Here is a 17,420-nt window from a genome sequence, read left to right as displayed (position 1 = left end):
AAAGGTTTTATTTATTAATGAGAAAGATAGGAGGAGTGAGAGAAAGATCCAGACATTACTCTGGTACATGTGCAGCTGGGGATTGATATCAGGACCTCATGCTTCAGAATCTGCTGCTTTATCCACTGTGCCACCTCTCTGATCACATCAGTCGTTTTCTCCTTCTCTGTCATTGCTTTCTTCTCCCCCTCTACTTCTTCTGCTTCTCCTCCCTTTCCTTCTCCTTTTTGTTCCCTTCTTTTCCTTCTTCTACCTCCCTTTTCTTTATTTTTTTCTCCTCCCTTTCCTTCTCCTTCTAGATAAAGGGAGAGAGGGAAGAGAGAGAGAGAGAGAGAGAGAGAGAGAGAGAGAGAGAGAGAGAGAGAGAGATGCTACATCACCCAAGCTTCCTTCAGTGCAGCTGGGGCTGGGCTCCATCTTGGGTTGTTCCCATGGTAAACCAGCATCCCACTATCCAAGAGAGCTATTTCACCAGCCCACCATGGAAGGAGGTTCTTGTAATCTATCACCATGACGGTAAGTAAGTACTCATTGTCCAGAGTGAGAATGGAAAGGTGGGCACCCTAACAGAGTAGCTCGTAAGCCTTGTGCAGCCTCACCTACCTGGCCCATCCTTACAATGTTGGTGCACTTTAAACAGAAAGAGTGAGGCACAGAGATGGAGGACAGAGGACTAAGGCAAATAAGAGGCTTTTGAACAACTAAGGCATCCCATAGGTCCCCTGGACTCAATGCCCATAGTGGAAAAGAGCTTTAATTTACAGATGCAAAATTCCATTCCCCTGAGTGCTCAGAGATTCAGAGCCAAGACTTGATTCTTCGTATAAATAGCTTTGGGCACCCCTAGCTATAACAGATCCTTCACACAAGGTTTTTCTACCTTTTGTCTTTGATTACAAATGGGAATACAGGCCTGTAACCTGCTAATCTTTTTTTCCAACTTAGGTGCTATTTGCCATTTCTTTCAGTCTCCTCGTTTCTGCTCTGTTGAGTCAATCAGAGTTCACCCTGAGCATCCCTCCAAGACAGTGTGGACAGTCTCATTACTGAAAAGCACCTTCCGATCATGCCACAGGAGAAGGCACACGCCTTCCATGTGTCCTGCCTTTCAGAGGATTTCAGAATGTTCTGGATAGAATCTCCTGGATCTGAGAATGTGTGCCTTCCAGACAAGATGGCTGGATAAGTAGAAGGAAATGGGTTAAATGCACATAGAACTTGCTGGTAGCCTCACTTTGCAAATGGGAAAATGAAAGCTGAACAAAGTTGCCATAGACTGAGTTGTTGCTTATCCCTATTTCCCGCAAATACAGATGTTTTTTCTTTCTGTAATTCTCATCCTTTCTTTATTTTCAATTTTTTTTGTTATATATTTTTATTAGATAGAGACAGCCAGAAATCTAGAGGGAAGGGGGAGATAGAGAAGGGGAGAGACAGAGAGACCCTTGCAGTCCTGCTTCACCACCCACAAAGCTTTCTTTTTGCAGGTTGGGACCAGGGGTTTGAACATGGGTCCTTGCTCATTGTAACATGTGCATTCAACCAGGTGCACCACCACCCAGAACCCTCATCCTTTTCCCCCCCATTCCTCCATTTTGACTGACACCATCAAACTAGTTATTTTATCTGTTATAAATCTGTTTCCCACAGAACCCCCTTCACAGCACATGTAAGAGGTATTGCACTGTGACTACTGAGAGACTTTTGAACATTCCCTGGCGAGGTAAGTCAGGAGGGATAAAACACTTCACCTCAACAATGAGATACCATTGTGAGATACCTGTAAATATGTGCACACTAGAAAGGATAGAAACAACAAATGTTGGAGAGGATTAGGAAAAAAAGGACACTTCTGCACTGTTGGTGGGAATGTAAATTGGCCCAAACTTGTGGAAAACAGTCTGGAAATTTCTCAGAACTCTAGAAATGGACCGACCCCATGACCCAGCAATTTCACTGCTGAAGACTTACCCAAAGTGGCGGGGGGTAAGGCCCCCATAGGACCTTGCCCTCTGTGTGGATCAACAACAGTAGAGAATGTTCCACCCCCCAAAGGGAGGTTGGATAACATACTCTATCTACCACCTGAGGAAGATGGGTCCTGAAATTTGGGCAGCTTGGAATTTTCCTACTTATGATCACAGAATGTGAGCTCGTATGTATAGGGATGCAGAGGTTACAAAGGTTCCTGTGCTGAATATGGGCCCCAGCTCCAATCACTGGGGTCTACAGTAAAAAATATTTATACATTTTCCCCATATTTGGACCTCATGCTTGAGAATTCAAAGCTTTATCCACTGCCCCACCTCCTGGACCATTTTCCCCATATTTAGGAACTACTCTCTTCCCTAGCTTTTTAGCCCTTTTTCCAGCCATGATGTCATCTCCCCAGACAATAACTTGGGTCCACCTGCATATCAGATGTCAGGCTCAGGCAAAAACTTATAAAGTCATGGGCCTCTTGGAATATACCTAAAATAGACCTACAACTATTTCCAAAACCGAGACGCCAAATCTTCATATGCAATATTCTTGGCTTTAGGATCATGATTAGTCAACAATTTGTTTGGCTTTATATGCTAACTATTTTTTTCAGCCACCAGGTTCCAGAAGCTGCCATGTTGCCAACCAGACTTCCCCGGGCAGATGACCCACCAATGTGTCCTGGAGCCCTGCTTCCCCAGAGCTCTGCCCCACTAGGGAGAGCCAGGCTGGGAGTATGGATCGACCTGCCAACACCCATGTTCAGTGGGGAAGCAATTACAGAAGCCAGACCTTCTACCTTCCACATCCCACAATGACCCTGGGTCCATACTCCCAGAGGGTTAGTGAATAGGAAAGCTATCAGGGGAGGAGATGGAATACAGAGTTCTGGTGGTGGGAATTGTGTGGAATTATACCCCCCTTATCCTATAGTCTTGTCAGTGTTTCCATTTTATAAATAAAAACTAAAAAAAAAACCCAAAACTTCTCAGAAGAGATCTGTGTATACCTATATTCATAGCAGCCTAACTTTTAATAGCTAAAACTTGGAAGCAACCCAGATGTCCACTGACATATAAGTGGCTAACAAAATTGTGGTATTTATACAACAAAATATTACTCAGCTATTAAAAATGGTGAAGTCATCTTTTCCTCATCTTTGATGGAACTTGAAGACATCATGTTAAGTGAAATAAGGCAGAAACAAAAGGAAAATTACTGAATGGGTCTCACAGCTGGAACTGAAGAAAGAAGGACAGCTGGGCTGGGCAGATAACAAAAAGATTATGCAGATAGATGTTCATGCCTGAGGCTCTGAGTTCCCAGGTTCAGGGTTTAGCACCACCATAAACTAGAGCCTAGCAGTGCTCTGGGGGGGGAGGAGGGGGGAGAAAGAAAGAAAGAAGGAAGGAGAAAAAAAATCATAAAGTGAAATTTGGAAAGGGTGAAGGACTCTGGGAAAGGAGAGGGGAGAGGAGGTGAAGAGCATCTTGAGGCCCTATTGCATATATATATGGCGAGGTGAGAAATTGAAGCCATTGTCAACAACCATTACCCTTCCCCCTACAAATGAGGAAGAAAAAAAATAGGAGAAGAAGAAGGCATATTGCCTACTCTTAGTCTTTACAACAGTATGGAGATTCCAGGTGGAGCTGAAGGCCTCTGGCATCTGAACAAAAATGCATTCCTTACGGACAGTGTGGAAATCCTCAGGCTGTGACAATACTCCCTCTGCTTGATGAGCACAGGGAGAACCCTCCATGTGTTTGCTTTGATTCCCAGGGTCATTTGTGAAATAGGCCTGATTACTGACCACAGGAGGGTCAGCCCGCCATGACACTGGGTGACCAGGCAACCCTGGAAGGCGCAGAGAGAGCTACATCCAGGTGTCAGTCAATTGGTTTGATGGGATTGATGGTTTAGTGGAATTGGTCTTCTTAACTGAAGCCAGTAGAAGCTACAGTGGAGCTGGTTGGCTTGGCAGGATTAAGGAATTACTATGATTGAAAGACGCGCCCAGTAACCAGAAGCCCCCAGATGAGTGTCTAAGAAACAGGAGCCCCTACGACCAGTTTCGGCTCGTTTCTCAAACTGAGATGAAGACAAGCTTTTTATTGCCTTTTAATGTGATACCAGCGTGGCCTCCCACACCAATCAAGGTTCTTCTCCCATTGGGGTGGGGCCTGGGGAGTTTTCTGATTTGAAAGGCCGTTCTGACAGGGGCCTGGGGATTGGGCTGAAGGCAGATGTCTTGAGAGGTCATTCTGGTCTTGTCACAATTCCCTGCTGTGTCATGTAGACTTTATGTATGTATGCGTGCGATTGTGAGTATTTGTGTGTGTGTGAGTGTGACTGTATGTGAGCCTGTGTATATTTGTGTGTGTGAGTATGTGAGTGTGTGTGTCTGTGAGTTTCTGTATGTGTGCGTGTGTGTAAGTCCGTGTGTATTTGTGTGTGTGTGATTGTATATGAGTGTAAGTGTGAGTGTGTGTGTGTGAATAGGACTGTGAGTATGCGTGTAAGTGTGTATATGTGTGTAATCATGCACTACCATATAATACATGCTACATACATATATGGCATATGAGGAGAGATTCATGCTGGAGGAAAGTGTCCTTTCTCAGAGGCTGAATGAGATACCTGACAGTTAAAGGCTGGTCTTCAGGTGGGCTTTTTCCCTCCACAGAGACCTTCTCCTGAGATTTTTTGGCCTCTGTCTGTCCTCATAGGCCTCATGTTGACCCCCAGGCCCGCTTGTTTTGCCTATTTGGGCCTCTCAGGGTCTGGGGAATTCCTCTGGATCCCTGCTCCCCATCAGCTCTGGAGAAGGGCCAGCCCATGCCTGCCTCTCTGCTGTCTTCATTAATACTGGGCTCATGGCCCGGCATTCCTGAGAAATTGATAGAGACAGAACATCAATTGTAGTTTAGCTCTACAACGGGGAAACTCACGGTGACAGGCCGGGGGAGGGTTTTTCTTTTTCTTTTTCTTTTTTTTTTTTCCTTTTTGCTTGAGAAGCCGATGGGCTCTTTCCTGGAGTGACTGGGGCTGAGTCGCTGGGCCTTCATGAGGTCATGGAGTGGGACACGGGACAAGAGCAACAAGCCGCTAATCTGCTAATTGCAGCCTGGCTAAGTGACACTACCTTCGCGTTGGGCTCGCTCAGACGTGATGATTGACTGTGTGAGAGGAAGAACAAGAAGGCCTCTCCTGTGTGGGAGAGAGTTGTGCCGTGTGAACTAGAATTCACAGGCCCCGGTGAGGGGGGTGGAGTGTGGGGTGTGAGCAGCCTGGTCTGTGCGGTCTGCCCCTAGACCCCCTTTCTAAACAAGGCCATAAGACAGGGCTGGAGAGAGTAATGGTGGGGGGTAGCTGACCCCTCTGGTGGCTATGAGATTCCTCTGTTGGTTCCCATAACAGCTGTGGAAAACCTGTACTCCCCTCCCTTTTTTTTTTTTTTCCTATTTAGGTGACTAAGACTCTTCTGTCAGGTGTCAACTGGGGGTAGGGGTGGGCAGAAGCAGTGCAAAGAACTTGTGGGGGAGGCAGGTGGTGGCTCACCTGGTTGAACACACATATTACAGTGTGCAAAGACCCGGATTCAAGCCCCTGGTCCCCACCTGCAGAGGAAAGCCTCACAAGTGGTGAAGCAGGGATGCAGGTGTCTGTCTCCCTCTCTTTCTCCCCCCTCTTCTCAATATCTGGCTGTTTCTATTCAATGAATAAAGATAATTTAAAAAGTATAAAAAACTAAAAATAACTTGCTGGGGGGCAGGTTCAGGAAGGGATGGCATGCAACCTTGTACAGGGGATGTGAGCCCATCTCCCTCCCCCCACCCACTCACCTGCCCTCCAGCTGTGGCCCCCTCAGCAAACACTACCTGCCATCCATGTACCTGACTCATAAGAGTTTAGACTGTTTCAGACCCTTTCCTGCTTTCCACACCCATGTTGTGTGCTGGAAGATCCTTTCTCCAGACAATTCTGGAAGCTGTGTCGCTTTCGTCTTTCCTTAAAAACTGTGCTTGCCCTGATCACTGTCACCTCCCCCCATGAGGTAAAGCAGCTGTCTCCCTCTGGTCTCTACTTGTAGGCTTGACTTTTATTTATTTATTTTAAGTTTTTATTAGTGACTTAATAGTGGTTAACAAGATTTTAAGATGACAGGGGCACAATTTCACATAGTTCCCACCATCAGAGTTCTGTGTCTCATCCCCTCCATTAGAAGCTTCTCTATTCTTTATCCCTCTAGGAGGAGTATGGACCTAAATTCTTTATGGGATGCAGAAGGTAGAAGGTCTGGCTTCTGTTATTATTTCCCTGCTGGGCATGGGCATTGGTAGGTTGATCTATACCTGTTTCTTGAAGTCTCACCTCTCCAGAGTCCTACTCCACTAGGGAAAGAGGTGAGACTTCAAGAAACAGTGAGTTCATCTTTCCAGGGAAGTCAGGATGGCATCATGGTAGCATGTGCAACTTGGTGGCTGAAAATCTTTAAGATAAAAAACAGGACAAATTGTCTAATAAACAGGAACCCAATGGTATAAATAGAGGAGATGAAATTTGGTATCTTCAACTTGGAATGAGCTAGGAAGTCTATTTTAGGTATATTCCAAGGGGCTCCCGGCTTTAGTAATTTCTGCCAGAGCCTGATAGCTAACATGCAGATGGGCTGAAAGTATTGTCTGGGAAGATGGTGTCAGAGTTGAGACTAGGACTAGAAAGCTGGACCTTTAGTGGTGGGTATGGTGTTAGTCTATACTTCTATTAACTTATAATCTTATAAATCACTTCTGCACCCCCTGTAGATCTGAGCGCATATTCTATGATCACGAGTAGGAATATTCCAAGCTGCCCCAATATCAGGACCCATCTTCCTCAGGTGTAGCATTGAGTATGTTGTCCATCCTCCCTTTGGAGGATGGAACATTCTCGCCACGTGTGCTTAACAGGCTGCACTACCGCCCGACTCCCATGGGATGGAACATTCTCTACTTTTGTTGATCCAAGTTGAGGGGAAGGTCCTATTGGGGGGGGCAGAAAGGGTTCTATTGTGTTGTTTCTTATAGAGATGACTGGTAACTGTTGCTGAGGAGTTATTCTGATGCAGTCTCTGCCCCCAGGTTTTACTACACCGCGCGAAACCCTAGCATTGCCCCCTTCAGCCAATCCTGGCCCTACACGCCACCCCTGGTTGTCGCCCAATAAAAAGCCCCCTCACCCCCCCTCTCTCTGGGCTCTCAGCTCTCCCTCTCTGAGGTCTCGCTCCCTGCTCTCCCCCCCCCCGTGGTCAGGTAGTGGGGACGGCCATTGCCGGCTGGCTCCACGTGGTCTGAACCAAACCCCCCCATCCTATAATAAAGATTTGTGTACCCCTTTGCTCTGGACGTCCGCTCTCTTCTCCGCGGTGCAGCCCGACACCAGACCACCACAACAACAGGTAACAATGGAGAGAGAGATTTATTCGAGGTCTAGGTCTATCATGTCTGTTTGGGAATCTCAGGACTCCCTGAGTAGGGCCCCAGCTGATGGGGTGGCCTTATAGTGACTAAAGAGTCATCATTACAGTATGCCAGTCTCTTGCTCTTATTCAGCTTTTGCAGTCCTTGCTTTGCTAAGGTTAGCTTTGGAGTGAGTGAGGCAAGTATAGTAGGAAGTAGGTGAGGAGGGTATCTAAGTCTAATTAGATACTATTTCATTAGTGACTTTATACTGACTCACTGTAGACTATTGTGTATTTTTGCTTTCAGGTACATATTTTGACCTAGTTTATGGATATGTGTGAACATATGCTTTGTCTCATGGGACCTTGTCTATATTTAGGTTTTGGGACTTTGTTAGGAAGTGAACCACTTGGGATGGAGTTAGAGAATACTATGAAAGGGAAGGTCTTATGTGAGTGATAAGGCTGTAGGGTAGACATTCCACACCTGAAGTCTCTGGACACAGTCTGAAGTGAAGCATGCTGAGGTGGTACTCGTTGCGTTAGGATTAGGTTGGGATCAGTGGATGCAATTCAGACTTTCTATGAGTTGTTGCCAGCGGGCTTGGCGTGCTGCATCCAGGGAGGCAATGAGATGGTCAGCCACATCTGGATCACCCGACTCATCATACTGCTTTAGTAGTTGCTCGCATTCAGCATCAAGACAAGGTGTATAGTTAGCACGTCTCCCACGAGGAATGGCTTGGGAAGCTGCTTTGAAGATGGCTTGGCGGAAGCGCCTGTAGGAATCTTCAGAGGGGATAGAGTTAATTGGAATTGCAGGAATAGATTTGTTGGTAAGATCACTGAACAGACGCCAGTTTGCTTTCCGAAAGTTCCATCTTAGTTTCTCCGAGCACAGAGTCAGTGGGAGCTGGAGACCAATGTGGATGATAGCTGGGCGGTGATGACTGTGCGGGAAGATCTTGAGAACTTGTCTCATAGCGGGAAAGGCTTGGCCTTTGACTTGCTAATCCAGCACAGGTCGGGTGATGAGTCTTTATTCCATCTAGCACTGTGAAAAGAGCCTAGCTGTTTGGGATCCTATAGTAGGGAGAGGTCATTCGCTGAAGCCCAGTCAGCTAAGATAGAGCCGTCAGCACGAGTGGAGGAATATCCCCAGTCTTGGTGATGACTATTAAAGTCTCCAACGTAAACAGCTGGGTGATTCGGGCTAGGCAGGACCTCATTATCCCATGAGGCACTGGGAGGCTTATATACGTTGACGAGATGAATAGTTCCAATAGTAATGGAACAATAGTTGGCCGTGCTAAGATGGACCCAGTCTGGAAAAGAGAAATTTCCCACAAGTGGTCATCACACTTCCAGTTATCTTGTCCATCTCCAAAACTCTCTCCCTTTACACTGTCTGAACTGGAAGACGCTTTGAAGAGGGTTAAACCGGGAACAGCTGCTGGCTATGATAACATCACCCCAGAACTCATTCTTAACCTGGGTCCTGCGGCAAAGAAGTGGCTTGCTTCATTCCTGTCCCACATCTTGGAATCTGAGTCTATGCCCAAAGTTTGGCGTCGTGCGAAGGTAATAGCGGTTTTGAAACCAAAGAAAGACCCAACACTGGCCGCCAGCTATAGACCAATTTCTCTCCTCTCCGTGTGTTACAAACTCCTTGAGAGGCTGCTTCTGTCACGTATTTCTCATCTTACAGAGAAATTCCTATCACCCCCCCAAGCTGGTTTCCGCCCAGGAAGATCTACCTGCAAACAAGTCCTGGCCCTCTCAACTTACATTGAAAATGGATTCCAGAAGAATTTAAAGACGGGTGCTGTCTTTGTTGATCTCACAGCAGCCTATGACACGGTCTGGCACCATGGTCTCCTAGTCAAGATCTCAAGATGCTTGCCTCCATGGGTGGCCAACACTATATCGTTTCTTCTCCAAAACAGAAGATTCCGGGTGCATCTGGGTGACAAGTCTAGCAGATGGAGACTTGTCTCAAGTGGCCTCCCCCAGGGCTCTGTTCTGGCTCCTACGCTATTTAATATTTACATCAATGACCTCCCAGAAACTTCTTCAAGGAAGTTCATCTACGCCGATGACATCTGCTGTGCAACTCAGGCATCCAAGTTCGACATCCTTGAGGAAACACTCACGAAAGACATGTCTCTGATATCTGATTACTGTAAAAAATGGCGACTAATCCCTAGCACTGCAAAAACGGTATCATCTGTTTTGTATCTACACCATGCCTCGGCCTCGCGTGAGCTTAATGTGCAGCTTGGTGATATGAGAATCCGGCATGAAGCCCAGCCAGTCTATCTTGGCGTTACTCTCGATCGCACCCTGTCATTTCACAAACATCTCATAAAAACTGCAGCAAAGGTGGGTGCGAGGAATAACATTGCAAGACTGGCCAGCTCCTCATGGGGCGCGAGCGCTTCCACACTACGATCATCGTCTCTGGCATTATGTTATTCCACTGCAGAATACTGTGCCCCAGTATGGTTCCGTAGCCCCCATGTCCACTTGGTTGATTCCAAATTATATTCCTCCATGAGGATAATTTCTGGAACCATCCGTTCCACCCCAGTTCCATGGCTGCCAGTTCTTAGCAACATCGCCCCACCAGATATTCGTCAGGATGCGGCATCATCTAAGTTCATTTCCCACGTCTACGCTCGACCGGACCTGCCAATATACGCGGATATCTTCGCCCACCCTGTCCAACGCTTGACGTCTCGTCACCCAATCCGGTCCCCTATGCCTACACTGAACTTCTCTGTTCCAGACTCTTGGAAACAGAGTTGGCAGTCAGCTGAGGTAAAGAACAAACACCTCATCACAGACCCCTGCAAGCGTCCACCCGGCTTTGACCTAGCACGTTATGATTGGGCCCTCCTCAATCGCTATGGAACAGGCCACGGCCGGTGCGCCGCTATGTTCCATCGCTGGGGAGCCAGAGACGAACCGAACTGCCCCTGCGGCTACAGACAGACTATGACCCACATAGTCAATGACTGCCACCTCTCCAGATTCAAAGGAGGTCTCGAAACTTTACATCAGGCTCAACCTGATGCTGTTGACTGGCTACGGAAGAAGGGCAAACGCTAGAAGAAGAAGTGGATGCAATATTATTTGGTATGAATTGAGAGAAGCATGCAGGAAAGTGAGCTCCACCCTAGACGTTCCAGGACTGGGGGAAATATAGGCTTTATGGGGGAAATGTGAAGTTTCTGCTCTCTTTATTCAATATGTCAGGGGAGGATACATTGAATGTCTTGAGGCTTGACTTTGATTGATTTGTTTTCTTTTTGGAGGGGGCAGAGATGGTTTATTGATTAATTTATTTTTATTTTTTTGACAGAGATGGAGGCAGAGAGAGATATATATATAGAGAGAGGGATATCACAGCAACAAAATTTCCTTCCATAGGATGGGGGCTTGATTTGAACCCGGGTCACACAGATGGCAATGCATTACAGTATCCAAGTAATCTATAATATACTGCCGACCCTAATCGACTTCTTACCCTTCACCTAGAGTCATATTTCTTCTCCTTCTTGTTGCCTCCCCCCCCAATTCAACTTCACTGGGGTATCTGCATCCCAGCCAACTCTTTCACTTTCTAGATAGAGTATGAGAGACAACACAGCACCAGTCCAGAGCTTGTGAAGCTGTCTCTCTACCGGCCAGGGTGTTAGAACCTAGGGCCTCAAGCATGGCAAAGTTTCTTTTCTTCTGGGGAAGGTTCTCTCTTGGATGTGACCATCTTCAGTTCTTTGCTAAGCATAGCTTGCTTTTGGCTGTTGGAGGTGAAGAGGCTTGAACCTGGGACCTCTCACATGCAAGTTCCATGTGCTACCTCTGTGCAGTCTCCAGGGTTCCAGTCTTATCTTTTTAAGGTATGGAGTTGACCTTCACTTACCTACTTGAAGACTTCCATGCAGACCCTTCTGCATCAGGATCAGGCTTCTTTCATGAGTATGGTGTGACCGGGCTCACCTTCACCTGTCTACCACCTTCCACTGTCCCTTCTGGCCACCATGAGCCTCTTAGGATTCTTGTAAAACCCTTGTCAGCTGATTCCAGCATTTCAATTATCTGCTACACTCTTCATTATTATTCATATAATGTTGATTTTCTGCATGTTCAACACTATTCATTAATTTTATTTATTTATTGTGGATAGAAAGGGAGAAATTGAAATTGGAGGAAGAAATCAAGAGGGAGAGAGAAAGAGTGACACCTGCAGCCCTGCAGGACAGCAAACAGAAGGATGTCACTGTTCTTCAGAACACTCAAGAACTCCAGAGAAGTCACTGGACATTACTAACACCTAGGTTCCAATATCTGCCCTGCTTCCTCTCTGGGATCAACCTAAGTGTTCCCGTCCTAATCTTCACCAGGGGCTGAAAACATAGCTGTGGAATAAAGGAAGGGCAAATAATGAAAATAAGTAATAATAAGTAATAATAAAAAATAAGGTTGGAGGCTGGCAGTGGTGCACTTGGTTAAGTGCACATTTCACCATGCACAAGGATCTGGGCTCAAACCTCCATTTACCACCTGCAGGGAGAATTCTTCATGAGGATTGAAACAGGACTGCAGGTGTCTCTTTCTGTCTTCTATCATCTATCTATCTATCTATCTATCTATCTATCTATCTATCTATCATCTATCACCTGTCTATCATCGTCATCTCCCCTTTCCTCTCAATTTCTCTCTGTCCTGTAAAAATAAAGTAGAAAGAAAACAAAAATAACCACCAGGAGCCTAGGATTAAAAAAATAATAAAGGGGAGGGGACACTGGGTGATGGAGTACCTGGTTAAGCGCACATGTTATAATGTTCAAGGACCCAGGTTAGAACCCCTGGTCCCCACCAATAGGGGGAAAGCTTTGCTAGTGGTGAATTAGTATTGCAGGTGTCTGTTTTTCTCCCTCTCTATCACCCCTTTCCCTCTTGATTTCTGTCTATGTCTATTCAATAAATAAATAAACAAACATAATAATAAAACTCTATAGAAAAAAGAAGTAGGTTTAATTTTCAGGAGCTTTATTTAGGCTTCCAGTAAAATCCTGGACAGAACATGTTGTTCCTTGGACTCTGTCAAGGTGTCCATGCCTGAGATTGGAACCACTGAGGAGGCTCACAGATCTTGGGGTGTAGAGACTGACTGAAACCTGATTCTCTTTTTCAAATAGTCCCCACCTGAAAGTGTAAATGGGTTTAATGGGCTCTAGGATGTTGGGACAAGGAAGAAAGCTTGTAGGAAGACTTTGCAGAAGAATCAGGATTTGTGAGAAGAGCATCTCCCCGGGTTACCAGTTTGGGACCAGAGGTTGGGAACATATATTGACTGACTTCCCTTTCCTGCAGCTAAGCACCAGCTCTCTGGAGAGCAGGATATGGGTAGGTAGAAAGGGAAGGCCACACAGGATGGGGGGAGGGAGGTAGCACAATGAGTGGGACTTTGGGAGTCTGGACAAGAAGGGAGGCATTTTCCGATCTCTGTGATCTGGGCTCAGATCTGCTTCCTTTGGCATCTGCTGGAGGTGGAGGGTATTGAGACGCTGCAGTCACAAGCTGTACGATTGATGTCTATGGCCATGCCACCCTGAACACACCTGATCTCGTCTGTACCTTTGATGTCTATGGCCATGCCACCCTGAACACACCTGATCTCGTCTGTACCTTTGATGTCTATGGCCATGCCACCCTGAACACACCTGATCTCGTCTGTACCTTTGATGTCTATGGCCATGCCACCCTGAACACACCCGATCTCGTCTGTACCTTTGAGATGCCTATATTCCTTGCCAAGTGCACTTAGCCTTTGCATCTGCTCTTCTCTGGTTTTCTTTTAGAAATTGTTTAATAGAGATTTACAAAATTATAAGATAATACGGTGTGTATGACTCTATACCACCCTTATAAGCAGAATTCTGTGTCTTTTTCCCTCCAGTGGAAACTGCAATAATTCTTCTGCTTTTCTTTATTGTCAATAATTGCTGTCTTTCAAAAACCTGAATTGTGTCCTTCCAGATTTAGGGTTTACAATGACTTAGATACAGACCAGTAGATCAATCAGCTTTTGTCTTTCCTCCAAATGGTTCATGGTCTTCTTCTTCACTTTTTACCAAATTACAGAGTCACCTTTCTCCCTGCCTTTTAAAAGAAGTGTCTGCTGGTGGAAAAGCCTGCAAACTAGAATGTTCTTGTCAGGTGTATTTTCACTGAGAACAGCTTCTTCGTTGGGAGATTTCAATCAGAACTCTCCTTTTCTTACTAGCGACTTAATGATGGTCAATAAGAGTCCAGGGGCTGTAGCTTCACACCACAGCTACAGCCAGAGTTGTGTGTTCCCACGCCCTCATAAACGCCACAGTTCTCACAAAGTATGGCAGATAGTCTGATTCTTTTATTATTTTGTGAAAGTTCCTGTGCTTTAATGATCTGTGTTCTACACATAAGTGAAACCATCCAGCAATTGTCTTTGCCCTCTTACTTCACGGAGTATAATCAGCTCCAGCTACATCCATTTTATTGAAAAATATACAATATCATCTTTTTAAAAAATTAGAGTAATCCACTGGAAAAAATATATATCTTACGGGATATATATCTATCCCATAATATCTCTCTCTAGTCATCCGCTGATGGCATTTAGTTCACTGCTGCATTACTCACAATAGGCAAGGGTTGAAAGCAGACCAGGACTCTCTTCTCAATTCTCTGGAAATCCTTTATGTCTTCACCTGACCTTGAATACTGGGGAGGTTCAGCCCTTCGGAAGGCCAGTGGGGTGATAATTCTTCGGAAGGTTAGAAAGGACAGTTATAAAGACTGTGCTTTCCTCTCTAAGCAAGGTTGCAGACCTTCCTGTCCTGAGAATATGCATTCTGGAAGGATATTGGTAACTGTGGGTCTGGTGGTGCTCCAGTGAGGAGGGTACCTCAGGGGGTGTCCAGCATTGGAAGAGCAGGAGCCGCAATCTCATTCTTGGGGATGGGGGCAGTACTACTGCTCCCCACTCCTCCTTTCTCTTCTCCAGGAGCAGACGTGGTGTTGGAGGAGACAGTCTACATCCTCCTTGTCCCACATGTTGGCAGATGTCCAGCCGTCTTGACAGTTTCTAGATCCTGCCTCCACTTTCCCTGGTCCCTGGCCACTTTGCCTCTGTTCGTGCTCTTCCTTTGCTCCGGAATGTCCTTTTCTCCTCCTCTCCATCCACTGGTGGACTCCCCCTCTTCCTTTAAAATTCAGTTAGCTGTCAGCTTTGTGAGGAGTCTCCTCCCCCCCACCCCCCACAGACACCTCTGTCCCTGCTCTGCTGTTCTCCCAAGGTGGGATTTTTCACTCACTTGTGTCTTGAGCGTAGGGGTGTGTGAGGTCTGATTCATTGCTGAATTCCAAGCACTCAGCATGATTCCCAGCAGAGAGAGAGGGAGGGTGTCTGACTGACTTGACGTGGGGGCAGCATGCAGGAATGGGATATGATCTCCACGACTACTCCCCTTTGCGGCCTGCAAACCCACATCCTATCTGCTGGGGGTGGGGTGGGACTGCCTCAGACTGAATCAAGGCTTAGCAGCCCCGGTGTCCCCCACACCAGCCCTGAGGCTGAGAGTCTCCATGTGGACATGTGCCTGCATCTACTTGGAACCTGGTAGAGAAGCTCTACTGCCCTTGGGTCTGTGTCCGCCTCAGTGCCTGTAAACAAGACTCTTGATTTCGCTAAACCAATCTCTCCACCTGTCCCCCCCCCAAATGTTCCAGAGTTCTCATCTCCCTCCTTTTCACTCATTTCTTCCCTTAGCTTCTAAGTGGTTGCTTTATCTACTGCTTTTTTTTTTTTTTTTTTTTTTTTGTTAAGAGCTCACATCAACTCCTATTTCTAGGAACCCACCACTTTCACAGTTTATCTGTCCATAGGCATCTTTTCCTGAAATCTTCTGGTTCTAACTCTGACCCTCCACACTGCCTCTTTGTGTTTCCAGTCTGTCATTAACCCTTGGGGTTCTGTCTTCTCAGGGAGAAGGTAAGTTAATTTCTGGCCAGAGTCCCAACTGTGCCTCATGACCTCCTCCTTGGACTGGTAGTCATGGGACAAAGTTAAAAAATATGAGTCCAGAGAGTCACACAGAGTATAGGGATGGGGCTCTCAGAAGTAGAATAGGGGAGCATTGGTCTGGGACAGCTTCTGGAACCTTCTATTCCATACTGTCTCCTTTTTCTGGAACACCACTACCAGTGAATCTGTTCTTTCAAAGAGTGCCCTTTGGGTTAAAGAGAAACATCACAGAATACGAACAAATTAAATCCAAGCTCTGCACTGGAACTGCCCCATGCTGAGAGCAAGGCTGCCACCAGCTCCTGGCACAGCTCGGCTTGACCGGCGGGAAGAACTCAGAGAGGCCCAGGCCCCTCTGCAGCTCTGCCAAGGAAATTGGGACCACCCTTCTCAATCCGGAGAGGCCACTGCAAATGAAGTGTTGATTTGAAAGGTCCCCTGGAACCATCCTTATGGGCTCAAGATGCAGAAAATAGTTTAATGAGGACGCCAGCCTGCAGGTGCCCCTGTGCTAATTCTGTAGACAAAGGCACTAGCCTGACAGCTTGGAGTGATAGGCATGTTATGCCTCTTCTGGGAGATATCAGTCCTGCTGGACAGATAGAAGAAGATGGTAAAGGCTCTCTCAGGACTCTGCCCCTCAACCGGGCAACTCAGCTTGCCCATGGCCCAGGCTCAGCCAAGCCCACAGGGCTCACTGGTTGTTCCCAGTAGCCCTGGGCAGCAGTGGATTGTGGGGGCAGACACAGGGAGTGATTAAGAGACCACACAGCAAAGTGTGGAGAACTAGATAGAAGTGCCCAGACAGAGGAGAGGAGGGAGAACCATGCCCTCCAGCAACTGCTTCTTTTTGTTTTGTATTTACTCACTTGTTTTTTTACTAGTATTTTAATAATGATTGACAAGATTGTAAGATAACAGGTACAATTCCATGCGGTTCCCACCACCAGAGCTCTGTGTCCAACCACTTCTACTGGAAGCTTCCCTATTCTTTATCCCTCTGGGAGTATGGACCCAGGATCTTTATGTGGTGCAGAAGGTGGGATGTCTGGATTCTACACTTGCTATTCCACTGTACCTGGACATTGGCAGGTGGATCCATACTCTCAACCTGTCTCTCTCTTTCTCTAGTGGGGCAGGGCTCTGGGGAGGAGGGGATCCAGGTCACATTGGTGAATTCATCTGCCCAGGGAAGTCAGGATGGAGTTACAGTAGCATCTGCAAATTGATAGTTGAAAATTGATAAGATACAAAACAGGAAAATTTGTGTAATAATCAGGAACCTAAAGGTAAGAATAGAGCCGATAGATCTAAGGGCCTTCATGTGGGAAGAAGCTAAGAAGTCTGTTTTAGGCATGCTCCAAGTTGCCTATGGCTTTAATTTTTGTCTGAGCCTGACAGCTAACATGCAGGTGGGAAGATGGTGTCAGAATAGAGAACAGAAAGCTGGAACAGGGCAGAGAGTAGCTCCCATATATGAGGAAATAATATAAATACCATTAACTATAAACCAGAGACAGAGAGAAATAGAGAATGAAGGGGAAGATAAATAGACAGACAGACAGACAGATAGATAGATAGATAGGAGAGAGAGAGACAGAGACAGAGAGAGAGACAGAGAGAGAACTGCAGCCCTGCTTCACCACTTGTGAAGCTTGTGGGGATGGGGACTTGAACCTGGATCCTTGTGCACTTGTAATATATGTGTTCAACTGGGTGCATTTCACCCAGCCCTCTAGCCACTGTTTCTAGATTCTTCCTCACTTAGATATTTGTGACAGTTATGCACAGGAAGGAGTGCATTCACAAATGATATCCCGTGGCATGTTCTGACCATAGCGATGGTGTGTGTGTGTGTGTGTGTGTGTGTGTGTGTGTGTGTGACCATACAGATGGCATACACTCCCTTGCACACTGGCC

General features: G+C 46.4%; 1 pseudogene; it reads left to right on the top strand.

Moving 5' to 3' along the window:
- Positions 1-510: 510 nt before the first annotated feature.
- Positions 511-17,420, top strand: part of LOC103111321 (protein GPR107-like) — a 35,177-nt pseudogene continuing 18,267 nt past the window's right edge.

The sequence above is a fragment of the Erinaceus europaeus genome, chromosome 3, assembly GCF_950295315.1.
Source record: "Erinaceus europaeus chromosome 3, mEriEur2.1, whole genome shotgun sequence".
NCBI lineage: Eukaryota > Metazoa > Chordata > Mammalia > Eulipotyphla > Erinaceidae > Erinaceus > Erinaceus europaeus.
The sequence above is the reverse complement of the archived record's forward strand: the minus strand, read 5'-3'. Positions and strand labels throughout refer to the sequence as shown.